The sequence below is a fragment of the Terrapene carolina genome, unplaced genomic scaffold (assembly GCF_002925995.2).
Source record: "Terrapene carolina triunguis isolate 2854851 unplaced genomic scaffold, T_m_triunguis-2.0 Scaffold234, whole genome shotgun sequence".
Taxonomy (NCBI): Eukaryota; Metazoa; Chordata; order Testudines; family Emydidae; genus Terrapene; species Terrapene triunguis.
Window position 1 is genome coordinate 5,780,059 of NW_020664585.1, and position 13,076 is coordinate 5,793,134.

At 45.0% G+C, this 13,076-nt stretch overlaps 1 protein-coding gene across 3 annotated transcripts in view; it reads right to left on the reverse strand.

Moving 5' to 3' along the window:
- The window catches only part of CUX2 (cut like homeobox 2), a 220,071-nt gene that overhangs the window by 182,327 nt on the left and 24,668 nt on the right, over positions 1-13,076 (reverse strand). The gene's annotated exons all lie outside the window — the stretch shown is intronic.

Sequence of the window (13,076 nt, forward strand, 5' to 3'; positions counted from 1 at the left end):
TAAAAGCCCAATCAAACACCAGGCGCTCAGCTACCACCGGGACGGCCGCAGTATAAGAACCTGAAAACAAGAGAATCCAGCAAGGTGTGGGGATGTCCTAGCGTCCCTTTGGCTGCGACTGGATTGCAAGTGTTTAATACCCTGCAATAAAACCAGGCACTAGTGGGACAAGCTGGGCGTGCAAAAGCTAAGGCATCAAAAATCAGGGGCTGCTTCGGAGAAGTTAGGCCTAAGCAGCAGTGAGCGACCGAGGCGGCTGCCCTGGATGCCAACATGCAGGGGTGCCAAACTCCGGTTTGGGGGAGGGGAGTGGTGTGGTTTGCATGTGCCTTTGGGGGGCAGGGAATGTTTTTCAGCCTAGGCAACAAAACACCGGCCAACCCCAGGTCTAAGTGTACACGTAGGGCCAAATTCAACGCTAGCATAAGCAGAAGTGAGTCCGCTGCAGTCAAGGGAGCCGTGCCTGCTTTGGCAGAGCTGTGCGGGATACCCCCACCACTGAGACCCAGCGTTGCGAGAATCACCATAAAATCATGAGAATTGACAATAGTCAGTGTTACGTCTTCAAGCCCCAACCCCTGGAGTCAGGTGATTGTGAACATTTCAGATTTCGGCACAAATAAAATAAGGGTCTAGCCCTCATTGCTGCGCAGAAAAGCTTCAAAATGGGACCCATGTGTGACCTCAAGGCTCAGAAACCAGAGCACAAAGAATGAACATTTGAGTATTTTTTTTAAAATCTCATGATTTTTAATCTAACCATGTGATTTGGGGGGGGGGGGGCTGACTCATGAATTTTGAATGCTTGGGGTTCACAATACAGGATAACACACTGCTGGGAACACTCCTGAACTTTGAGAAGGATGGATAAGATGAATAAGGGCTTGTCTATACTTGAAATGCTAGACAGCGGCTGCTGTAGCGCTTCAGTGTAGATATTTGCATATGCTGGTGTGGGGACAGAAGGGGTCTCCCATCAGCATAGGTAATCCACGGCCCTGAGAGGTGGTAGCTATGTCGACAGAAGAATTCCTCCATCAACCTAGTGCTGGCTATACTGGGGGTTAGGTCAGCTTAAACATAGCTCTTGGGATGTGGATTTTTTACACTTCAAGTGACGTAGCTGGGTCAACCTAACTTTTTAGTGTAGATCAGGCCTAAGTAGCTGACAGCATTTGCCTGGAATTCATGGTTAACGGATGTTATCTCGCTAAAAGAGGTCTAAACAATTTCTGCTAACTCTGAGGCAGGTAACTCATTACCCATCTGTCTATAAAAGAAGTGAGAGATTTCCTGGGGGAAAGAGGATCAAGGGTGTGGGCTGAGCAGTCCTGAGGGAGGAATCATAGGATCAGAGAAAGTCTGAGCTGATCTTCACTCATTGTTTCCTTAGTGAATAAAGCAGGACCCCACAGCTGCCTGAGTTTGGACTCTCCATCACATGTGGATTATGTCTGTATGGCAGGCTGAGGAAGGCACCTGATTGGTACTTTCCCCTTGAAACACCTACAATCGGATTCTTCATTTTGAAAGCTCTCCCATTCACCAGCATCTGCAAAGTTCCTTACAGCCACAGAGCCGCCAACTGCCTTTATGAAGCATAAACTGGACAGTTCCTCATTAAATTACAAAAGACACTAAATGCTGATTATCTCAATCAATACTTCCTAAGCACTCGTTACTAAAAATCAGGGCAGCCAGCCCTCTCCTCTTTACAAAAATGTTTTTCCTTTTAACTAATCTCAGAAAATAACTAGGAGACGTCGAGGAGGTAAGCACATTTTCCATCACTGAAATAAACTTAATTTTAAAGTCATGAACTTATGCCATCCATTGCTCTCATGAAAATAAAACCGCCAGGGATGATATAATATGCATATTTAACCTTCTGATGCTGCTAATGTTTTTAACAGAAACTGATAGATCGTCCATTCCTGCTGACAGGAGCAAGAGTCTATAAGCTATTACTGTGGCTATTAGCAAACTGCCTATTTCCTGCAGTGTTACTTCCAGGTTGTATAAGAGAGCCCTTGGGCTTATGTTACTGTAATAACATTGGGCACTATATTGCTCTATACAGGAGCTTTCCACTTAGCCTACTGCAAATCTTTCCCAAACCACTGCTTTGGTCTAACACTCCACTAGACACATCAGAACGTATTGTCCGGTGTTATCTGCCTTCAGTGTGCAGGGACAACAGCTTCACCCCGGGGACTAACAGACGGTGGCTAACCATTTATAAACAAAGCACTGTAAGAATTCACTCTTACGCTGCACCTCTTATCCAAGGATCTCAAAGCACTTTACAAAGATTAATTAGCCCTCATGACACCCACATCAGGTAAGCAACTCTTGTATTGTCCCCATGTGACAGCCAGGGAAGCCGAGCAGTGATGTGATCTGCAGACCCTTAGTAGGTGACCCATGGCAAGTCATTTACCTGCCTCATGCCTCAGTTTCCCCAAGTACAATGGGGATAATACTCCCTTCTTCATAGGGTTGTAGCAGTGATGCTTAATTCTCCTGTCCATTAAGTGCTTCGGACCTGCAGACAGAAGGTGCTTTGTAAGCGTAAAGCACTATTGCCATGTCGATTTCCTTTTAAACGCAAAGATGATCCTTGAGCAGCACGTTCCACCAAGGAGAACGGCTCGTATTTACCCCAATCCCATCTGGAATTGTATCTTCTTTACAGAACCCTAGCAGACTGGGGAAGGCACTCATGTTCCTCAGGGCAGCTCCAGGAAGATGTTCTCCTTCTCCTGTTCTGTTAACATATATATATTTTTGGAGTGAGCCTGCTCAAGACACAGCCATCATAACGCAGATACAATCAGCAGCGGTTATACCCCTGCATAACACAGAGACCAAGGAACTTGCTGGCTGAATTCAGCGGAGAAAAGCTCAGCAGTTCTGCCCAGAACAGCAGGTACCGTTCTGGAGAACGTACATTTTAGAAATCACTGAAGCATGGATCACTGGAGCCCAAAAGACACAAAAACAGGCTCTATAGTGTACATAAAGGCCGAGACCAATTACGATTTCTCTTTAAAAATAAGTGTGGGGGGATGGGGGTGGCGTTTTCCTTCTGTGCTGCGGAGATGATTTACCAGGCCCTGCAGTCTTCACTAAAGATACTTGTTAAAGTTCTCCCTGATGACCAGGAAGGATCCCGAGCTGCACACCTGCTCCCCCACAGGAGGACGCTATGCCCCTGCTGCAATGCAGCCTTCACCTTGGCTTTCTGGCTATAAAGCACAAGTGGGAAAGCTCAGCAGAGGTGGAGGAAATATGCTGGGGCCTGGTGAGCTCCTGTGTGTATTCGTGCCCAGGGAATGCCGTGCTGTGGAAGCTGCCAGGGTGGCAGTGCTGGGCGGTGAGGCCCCCTGTCTATCTGCAGCTTAGGCAGCAGCAGTGCCAGGTCAGGCCCCTATGCGGCTTGCTCCAAGTCATTGGGAAGCAGCTGAGATCAGGAGGTAGCATTGCAGGGTCCCAGCACTCCAATGATACAGTGATGAGTGCCACAGAAATGCCAAGTAAATAAATGAAGTAACAATGAGGCTTAGCTCTTCGTCGGTGGCTCTCAACGCAGGTTACAGAGGAAGGTCAGTATTATTGTCCCCTTTTCACAGATGGGGAAACTGAGTCACAGAGCCGCGAGGTGACCAGTGTCACACAGCGAGTCAGTGGCACAGCCTGGAACAGAACCCAAGTCTTCTGAATCCCAGCCCAGTGCCATCACCAAGATGGCACAGTGACTTCTGTTCTCAAGTCTGTTACAGACATGTAGCTAGATCATGCAAAGGCCCTGCTAGTGAGTTCTTGAGTCCTTGCAGATCACACCGCTATTGTGTGACCCACTGCAAGTCATTTACCGTCTCTGTGTCTCTGTTTCCATGTCACAAGGCTTTCCTACCTTCATTACACAAGGTGACTGAAGCATAGGAGATTTCACAGGAACGTTCATATTCATGCTGGTCGTAGAATTTTTCAGGACACTGAAAACAACCCATTGCACAGGGAGGTTTAAAAAACATTCACAGGTGTTTAAAATGCCATGTAATCAAGTTACCAAAAATATAAATAGTAAGCATTAAAATACATTAAAGCAGTAATTAAATTAGGCCATTCATTCCCTGAGAGCGCTTGCTGCTTCCTATTTCCATAATAGCCAGAAGCCCGTTCCGTTTGGCTGTTGTCGTTTTAAAGCACTCGCTAAGAAAAGTGTCAGGTTGAAATCCTGTTCGGAAGAAGTGGTCGAACAGGTTGCATGATGGCTGTGCTGCTGTATATTCCACACATCTGGAGCCAGTTCTGAGACCCACTTCTGCATATTCTCCCATATTCAGGGGAAGTGAACACTCGCGAGCATTTTTAAATAAGATGCAAATGTTAAAAACACCACGGCGGAAGATATGGCCAACAGCAAGCCCCTCTGTAACTGTAATCTTAATTGATCCATGTGAGAGGGAAAATATTTATTTAGGGTAAGGAGATTGTCAGAAGGCAATGAGTTTTAAAAGTAAAATTACAATGCACGGAGGGCAAACCTATGCAAATTACCATTCAGACTGGCTTCTTATCATTATCAATATCTGCCAGCAAAAGGCCTTCCCAACTGGTCTGTCAGCGCTGCTGTATTAAAGATTACTTTGTGGTTGCTCATTGTCTTTACAAAAGGAATATCTATGGCTGTTAGGATGCAAGGTTGAAGTGATGGTTTCAGTTGCCTTTACGTTTTAAGAGCAAAAACAGCACAATCCCTCTCCCACCCCCCAAATAGATATTTTTAATGTATTAAGAAAACTTGGCTCCTTTAATATTAAAAATAACAACGGAACTGGGCAAGCTATTCCCGTCTGAAACTTTGCCTTTGCTCATGCACAGAATTGGTCTAAAGACCCGTCCCTGTTACATTATGGACTTGATGTCAATGGAAAAGCTCCCCTTGACTTTAATGCTCTGACCAGCTAGACACAGAGCCACCATTACCATTATGGCTGGAAGAATTAGTTGCCAGTCTTCAACTGAATTTAAAAATGAAGGCCAGATCCTCAGCTGATGTTAACCAGCACGGTGCTTCTGTCATTTATACATCGGCTGAGGATCTGACCCTAAACTGCTTTCCGTAGGGTTGGTGCCCCTTGTGTGATCACTTTCCACAAATAGGGCACATGTGTTTAGTGGGAACGTTTGTGGAATCAGCGGATAGTCAGCGAGGGCGAATTCTGAACTGTATAAAAGTGAACACGTAATCTAGGTGTTGTGCTCATCCCACAGGGAACAGAAACAATCGCCATGTAACCTATGCAGCCAATCAAATCTAACCAGCACTGCATGTGTTTTTAATATCAACACCTCTCACAAACAATCTATAGCCCAACAATTACTCATGGAAAATAGTCAGCAAATTATTGCCAACAACAAATAAATATGGGAAAATCATAAGCTGCTCATAAAAAAAAAGCTTCCTTAGGAAGAGAGGAGCAAAGACACCCAAGAGTGACCCTGTCCATCTGCGCAAGGCAGGTCAGCAATATCTTGTGCTCAGCAATTCTGAAGACCGCCAACAGATCTGAGAGAATCATGGGTGTTTGGGGCGAGACGCTCAGCGGGTGTGAATGAGCAGAGAGCTCCTGGCCCCAACAGTTTACCAGCAGATCCAACAGTCAAAGTCATTTGGAGAAGGAAGCCACCCCCTGACAATACAACACAAACAGGGGGCTTGGAGAGTCTTGACCCAGTCGGGTTCTTATACAGAGTCTTGCATCATAGCCTGTGAACAGCTTCAACAACGTGACTAGCATCTGCCACGTGCAGTGCTTTCTGTCCTCTCCCCAGGGGGTAAAGAGAATGTGGAATCCTCCCCCCCCGCCACCAAGGAATCCACTGATCCCACCCATGCAGCTCCCTCCACATGGAATTGCACGCAAGCCTCAGATTCACCCGAGAGAAACCCCATGATCTTCTATCACCAGAAATTCCCACCCCTTCTCCGTTTGATGTATATTTTCCAAAGAAGCTGTCCCACACCGCATGAAGACAGAAGTGGGGCAGGGCTGGGGGGGGTTACATTCATGAACATTGCAGGGGGTCACCTAGTGGCAGCAAAACCCATCAGATGTTATTGGAAGAGACCCTGAAGCTGGTGAAATCTGGAACGTTGTCTCGTCCTCGCGTCAAATACGATCAGTGAGCAATAAACACAAGCCACACGTGTGGATCCACCGGACACTTTCCTGGCACTGCCGTTTGGTAGGGCAAGAAAATAATAGTGCGGACACAGCAGCGATAGTCCTTTCTAAGCAGACGGGACCACGCCGTCACACGGACAGCCCTGGAGACCGAGGTGGAGATGGGCTTGAACAACATTTAAAATCGTATCCGCTCTTTGCGATGAAACAAGCGTCCCCAAGGCCTTAGCGTGATTTGGGGACACAAGGCCATCTGCCCTGGAAGACACAGTAGTGATTTTACCATGTTGCAGAACGAGGACATTGTACGTACAACACCTCCATGCGGCTGGTTTAGTTGCATGAATGGGAGCAAAGACACAGCAGTTTCTGTGCCAGGGTTAGCACACTAGTTGGATAAAGACCAGGGCTAGATCTTGGCTTCTCGACACGTGGCAGACTTTGAAATGCAGATACCGTCTGATGCTCTGCCCACCGATGGTTGCAACTGGACTAACAGCATCCCTGTTGTTGCACCAAGGTTTCTAGTGGAGTTTCCTAATCCGAGTGGAGGGGGCTTTTTCAGAACCCCGTTACCAGCTTGCCGATGTCCCCCCAAACACCATTCTACTGGCATTTTTTCATTATTCCATTAAGCAAAATTTCCTCGTTAGTAAGTAAATGTTTTTCCATCAATAACAATGGATAACTAAATCAAACCGTTAGCGCGTACTCTTATCTCTTAAACAGACCCATGGATTTACTAACTAATCAGTCGATGAATCAAATATATGATTCAAGTCTGACGATAAATCCAGCCAGTCTATTTTGGGGAGGAGGGAGGGCTGCGGCCATGCCGAGTATTTGCGTATTACTAAAAACAAACAATCCTGTAAATAAAGAGAACCTCCATCCTGTCTCCACAATGCTACTCTTATTGAGTGAGTCAGATGTTCTGCTGATTAAAAATTGATCCATTTCAAAATCTAATCAACAGAATAGGATTCTTTCATATGTTATCAAGGCAGCTGCTGACAACAAAAACCAAACCTGTTATTAACCCATGAACCCCAATGACCTGAACCTGGCTGGGCCCTGAAACTGTAAATTATTCAGTAGTCCAAGAGCAATATTGGAAGCCTGATGAATTTACGCTCTGACTGGAGTCTTTGTGGGTTAAAGCCAATATCCCAGACCCATTGGTCCCCGGAGAATATAGTTCATGACATGCTGCCACTCTGTGTCATGACTGTGAATACATTACCAGCGTCTGCTCAGTTTCAGCTTTCAGATGTCTAGGTCTTATTTTAAAATGACTTTCTGGATTCAGTGCTGCACAGTGGGAGCAGCAGACAGCTAAAAGGTGCTGTTATTTAAAGGAGAGAAAGGGAGAGATGGGGTTTTTCTCCCCCCACAACAAACATGATCAAAGGCATTGAATTAAATCAGTAAGGCTTAGGGCTTTAATGGCAAATACTTCACTTCCCTGTTTTAAAAATCGCTAGATTGACATGGTTCAGTGTAAAGTATATTTTTAAAGAGACATATGCTACCCACCTACGTTTTGCATTGCTTCAAGTCTGGCATCTCAGGAAAATCTGAGCACCTTGACCTTGAATTAGGCTGCATTTGCCAATTATTTCTTGTTAAAACAAAACCAAAGCAAAGCAAATAACTAAGGAGCCAATTCTGCTTGCACAGTTACACACCTGAAATGGCATTCAGCGAGCCTGATTCTGCACCTGCACTGCTCCGCCTGCAGCGACCCCAGCGTGGAGTGCCAGTAGTGGGAAATCTGGGGGAGAATCAGCATGGTTGCACCGGTGTAACTATAGTCAGAATTTGGCCCTAACTAATGAACTAAGGTTACTACAGCACCGGACAGAAGTAGTATTTAAATTTTATATATATATATAAAAAAAATGAAAGTCACAGACACATTCCCATTTCAGTGCTTAGATCACATTTCTGACAACGCTGGGAATGAGCTGCATTTGAAGTTACTCTTTTACTCAAAGCAGCACTTTCCTCCCTTACACAGCAAACAGAATTTCCTTCTATTCTTCCACACATCACAGCAGGGACCTCCTGGGTAGTTCTGAGTCCCATTAACTTCAGTGGGAATGGAAAGCTCTCAGCACCTTCTAGGATCCACATTTTCTAAAGCGAAAATACTGTCTGTTATTCTGGGCCAGAAATCTAGAGAAACACGGACTTCATTTCAAATCCCATGTCAGCAATGCATGCGGCCCAGACCCCGCAGCTGGGGTAAATCAACACAGTTCCCCAGACTCCAAAGAAGGTAGGCTCTTTTACACCGGCTGGGGATCTGGCCATAAACTATAAGGCTGAAAAGTTAAGTTTATAGGCTAGCAGATACACTAACAACAAACAAAAGAATTGACTACCTGCTATCCAGTCAAATACAGCTATATTAGCCCAAATCAACATGGAATTGCTTTGCAATCAACAAGCATCTTTGTGTTTTTTCCTAAATGGACTAAGATATAAATCATATTACAAACAAAGGCCTTGTGATAAAACCCTCTCAAGATGCGAAAACAGGAGCTTTTTAAAAACTTGCTTTGCACACACACTGAGGTTCGTTTATATTCCACCTCGAATGCAAACATTTTCTGTTGATTCATAGACTTTAAGGCCAAGAGGGACCCTTGCATCATCTAACCTGACCTCTGGGACAACGCAAGCCACGCAATTACACCCGGTTACCCCAGTGGTGGGCCCAATAACTTATGCTTGACTAAAGCATATCTTGCAGAAAGGCCTCCAGTCTTGATGTGAAGACAACAAAAGCATCCATCACTCCCCTTGGCTCTCTGTTCCAATGGGTAATCACGCTCACTGGTAAAAGTTTGTGCCTTATTTCTCATTTGAATTTGTCTGGCTTTAACTTCCAGTCATAGGTTCTTGTTATGTCTTTCTTCAATAGATTGAAAGGTTAATGGTAACCAGATACTCAACACAATATTAACAACAAGGGGGAAGGAACGCAAGCCAAAATAGGGAAAGAATAAGAAAGAATATTTAGATAAGTTAAATGTATTCAAGTCGGCAGCATCTTATGAAATTCGTCCTAGGTTCTTAAGGAACTAGCTGAAGCAATCTCGGAACCATTAGCAATTCTCTTTGACTGAGAACTCATGGAGGACATGTAAGGTCCCAGAGGACTGGAGAAGGGAAAACATAATATCTATATTTTAAAAGTGGGAACAAAGAGGACGCAGAGAATAACAGATCAGTCAACCTAACTTCAATACCTGGAAAGTTACTGGAACAAATTATTAAACAATCAATTTGTAACCACCTAGAGGACAATAGGATTATAAGGAATAGCCAGAATGGATTTATGAAGAATAAATCACGCCAAACCAACCTCATTTCCTTCTTTGACAGGGTAACTGGCCTAGTGGATAGGGAGGAAGCAGCATCTTGATTTTAGCAAGGCTTCGGACACTGTCCTACATAATTTAGGGAAGTACAATCTGGATGAAATTGCTGTAAGTGGATACACAACTGGTTGAAAGTCTGTACTGAGAGTAGTTATCAGTGATTCACTCTCAAACTAGGAGGGTGTACCTGGGGGATCCCACAGGGGTCAGTCCTGGGCCCATGACTAGTCAATATTTTCATTAACAACTTGGATAATGGAGTGGAGAGTACGCTTATAAAATTCGTAGATGACTCCAAGCTGGGAGAGGTTGCAAACACTTTGGAGGACTGGATTGGAGTTCAAACCAACCTTGACAAATTGGAGAATTGGTCTGAATTCAACAAGATGAAATTCAATAAAGACAAGTGTAAAGTACTTCACTTAGGAAGGAAAAAAAATCAACTGCACAACTACAAAATGGGGAAGACCTGGCTAGGCGGTAGTACCGCTAAAAAGGATGTGGAGGTTTAGTGGATCACAAATTTGAATACGAGTCAACAATGTGATGCAGCTGTGAAAAAGGCTAATGTCATTCTGGTATGTATTAACAGGAGTGTCATATGACATGGGAGGGAATTCTCTGGCTCTACTCAGCAAGCATGAGGCCTCAGTTGGAGTTCTGTGTGCTGCTCTGGGCATCATGCTTTAGGAAAGATGTGGATAAATTGGAGGAAATCCAGAGGAGAGCAACAAAAATTATAAGAGGTTTAGACAACCTGCTCTATGAGGAAAGGTTAAAAAAAAATGACAATGTTTGTAAAAAGGAGACTGAAGGGGGGACCTGATAGTCTTCAAATATGCGAAGAGCTGTTATAATGAGGACAGGTCAACTGTTCTCCATGTCCACTGAAGGTAGGATAAGTAGTAATGGGTTTAATCTGCAGCAAGGAAGATTTAGGTTAGCTCTTAAGAAAAAAGTTCTAACTATAAGGGTAGTTAAGTTCTGAAATAGGCTTCCAAAGGAGGTTGTGGAATCCCCATCACTGGACAAGAACAAGCTCGACAAACCCCTGTCAGGAATGGTCTAGGTTTACTTGGTCCTGCCTCCGCGCAGGGGGCCGGACATGATGACTTCTCAAGGTCCACTCCAGCCCCACATTTCTATGATTCTAGATTAAGGAAGCCTTTAGTCCCTGTCTAGCAGTTTCATTTTCTGAATCTCACAAGCTAACACAGAAGTGTTGTGTTTGGGTTTCCAATAAAACATAAGATGATTCACACACGTTTGTGTAAATTTTATAGGGAAAAAAATGTCTATACACCTTAGTTTTTGTAAACCCCACACACTTTAAAAAAAATACTTTTTTTTTTTTAAACCAAAAACTACTTGATTGTGGCCCTATAGTAAACTTTCTATTTAACAAAAACTAACTGGATGCAGACAGCATTGTACAGTCATTCAATTTAATTCACCTAGAGCGATAACCATAAAATATGACAGAGCAAAACACTGGCGCCATATAAACTGAACTCAAAGACTACAATGAATCTTCGCTTAAATAATAATATATTTATAAGTTTAATGCCTCTCCAACCTCTCCTTAAAACCAGAATAATCCTCCAGGGGCATCCTTAGACCTGCGAATATCGATCCTGTCTGGTCTGTGATTTCACTGTGAGCATCATCTCCAAGGAGCATGTGATGCTGCATGCGCTTGGTGCCTTTGGTGGAAGCTGAACGTACTTCCTAGCATCTTCATAAAACATGGCTCACCCCAGGTTGTAGAAATGATGCGAAAGCCCTACAGAGCCCAGATGTGGCACTGATCCCCCGGTACTACTATTGAAGTCAACAGGAATGTAAAGTGCTCACAGGTCACCTGCTGTTATATACTTGATACTGCAGAATTGGCATTGCCTAGAGGCTTTTTGCCCGGTCTAATCTGTATCACTTTCCTGCACTCACTGGAAGTTATAACGCCTCCCACGTTTCATTAATGTGCTATTTGCTCCCTCTTCTAAATCATTCGTGGAGATCAAGGCTAGTGAGACCTATGGTGGAACCAAGCCTCAATCTGGTCCTTGCAGCCTCGCTGCCCCCTGCTCTGTTCTGTCCCAGTCCCACACATCTCTTCCATGTTCCAGATGCTGGATCTCCACAGAGGGGCAGATGACCGAAAATGGCAGAAGGAGGGGATGTTTGAGAACCAGAGCTCAAGTTACTCATGAGTTGACAACTAAAGGCTATTGAATTTAAGCCTATTTCAAGAGCATACAATAAAGCTGTCTTTGGGTGAAGTAAACAATTCTCTACAAGCTCCCCAGGGTTGGTGTCTAACACATATCTGGTGTGTCTTTATACGCGCGCCTGCTAATACAAACTCCCTACAGCAAAGCGCTGTAATCTGGGGGCCAGATTCTCAGTTATGCCAGTGTCAGTCCAGAGCAGTTCAGCAGATTTAATCTAAAGTTTTGCTGCAATAAGTGAGATCCTGCCCCCGGGACATTCAGTGAGCGGTCTTCCACCCACAATTCGTACACGAGTCTCCCCCAACATCAAGGGAACTTCTGCATGCAGAACATGGTCCAGAGTAACAGCCTATTCTGCAATTATATTAGCATAAAAAAAGCCAAATTCTGCTTTCAGTGTAACTCCAGAGACACTGAGGGAGTAGGGGAAAGAGATCGATCTGGACTAGCTGTTACTAGTGATCTGGTGGGGAAACCGGTTTCAGTACAGAATGAAGTGACAGTTAATCGCAGCCCTTCTGAAAATGGCAGCTCTTTGATGTGCAAGAGAAGAGAACTGTAAATGGATGATCAGAAAGGAACTGCCGATAGTGCTGCAGAAATAACTTACTGTCTCCAAATGGGTTTAAACTGGCATTACGTGCCGTCTGCACCTTCCCCGCTCTTGATGTGGCTTCTGCGAAGACATACACAAAGCCAGTGTCTCTCACAATAGATTTTGAAATCCCAAGGAATATCCTGCATGGTCTGTTTCTCGGATCTCCCATATGGGGAAGTAAAATATATCAAATTAAATCCAGGCATAATTCAGGGCTAGGCACAGAACTTCCCCAAGAACACTGACCTGGGAGGGGGGGAAGCGAGCCTCCCCACTGACGCCTCCGCCCCCCGTGGATGTCGCTCATCTGCATGGAGGGAAATCATGAGAGCAGGATTCTAGAACCCCAAGCAGGGACGCATGGGAGAGGTCCCTGTGCGCAAGGTGGGGTCATGTGGGCTGTAGTGATATCAGCCGCCTGTTTCATGACTGCTTCATCCAGACCAGGGAGACTCTGGACCGGACTAACTCTATTGACTTCAGCATGAGTTCTGTACATCAATCCGGGAGCTAGACAGCCAGCAAGACATACAGGGTGAGTCTATATCTCCAGCTCCTAGGCGGAGACGCAGCAGGCAGCTCTGCGCGCTCCTTCACCCACAGGTGCTGCCCCAGCAGCTCCCATTGGCCATGGTTCCCGGCCAATGGGAGCTGCGGAGCCAGC